The 1,004-nt window shown below is 34.0% G+C and overlaps 1 non-coding gene across 1 annotated transcript; it reads left to right on the top strand.

Annotated features, from left to right (window-relative positions):
* The first annotated feature begins 667 nt into the window (after nt 1–667).
* Nucleotides 668–774, top strand: LOC118620652. The gene has a single exon (XR_004957527.1). It is a non-coding gene; the product is annotated as a U6 spliceosomal RNA (small nuclear RNA).
* Nucleotides 775–1,004: the final 230 nt, after the last annotated feature.

Genomic DNA, 1,004 nt, shown 5'->3' with positions numbered 1-1,004 from the left:
AGGCCAATATCCCTGATGAGCATAGATGCCAAAATCCTGAACAAAATATTAGCAAATCAGATCCAGCAATACATTAAAAAAATTGTTCACCATGACCAAGTGGGATTCATCTCAGGAACGTAAGGCTGGTACAATATTCACAAATCAATAAATGTGATACACCACCTAAACAGAATGAAAGAAAAAAATCATATAATCATATCAATAGATGCTGAAAAAGCATTTAACAAAATCCAGCACTTGTTTCTGATAAAAACACACAGCAATGTGGGAACAGAGTGATCATATTTTAACATAATAAAGGCCATAAAAAAAAAAAAAAAAACATACAGCTAACATCATATTTAATGGGCAAAAACTAAAAGCATTTCCCTTAAGAACAGGAACAAGACAGGGATATCCACTTTCACTACTCTCATTTAACATAGTACTGGAAGTCTTAGCCACAGCAATTAGACAAGAAGAAAAAATAAAGGGGGTCTAAATCAGAAAGGAGGTAGTGAAATTGTCATTATTTGCAGATGACATGATATTGAATATAGAAAACTCTAAAAATGCCATAAAAATCTACTAGAGTCAAAAAATGAATTTGGCAAAGTATTGGAATACAAAATTAACACTGTGATAATAAACACACAGAAAGGGAAACTAAAAAGAAAAGAATCCCGTGCTCGCTTCGGCAGCACATATACTAAAATTGGAACGATACAGAGAAGATTAGCATGGCCCATGCGCCAGGATGACACGCAAATTCGTGAAGCATTCCATATTTTTCAAGAAACAAAGAGAGACAACCCAAATACACAAAATCAGAAATGAAAGAGGAGAAGTAACAACCAACACCAGGGAAATACAAAAGATCGTTAACAACTACTATGAACAACTATATGGCAACAAATTCGACAATCTAAGCGAAATGGACAAATTTCTAGAAAAACAGTCTCCCAAAACTATTCCCGGAAGAGATAGAAAACTTGAAAAGACCAGTAACAACTAAGGAAATT

This window comes from Molossus molossus, unplaced genomic scaffold (genome assembly GCF_014108415.1).
Source record: "Molossus molossus isolate mMolMol1 unplaced genomic scaffold, mMolMol1.p scaffold_m16_p_7, whole genome shotgun sequence".
Lineage (NCBI taxonomy): Eukaryota > Metazoa > Chordata > Mammalia > Chiroptera > Molossidae > Molossus > Molossus molossus.
The sequence above is the reverse complement of the archived record's forward strand: the minus strand, read 5'-3'. Positions and strand labels throughout refer to the sequence as shown.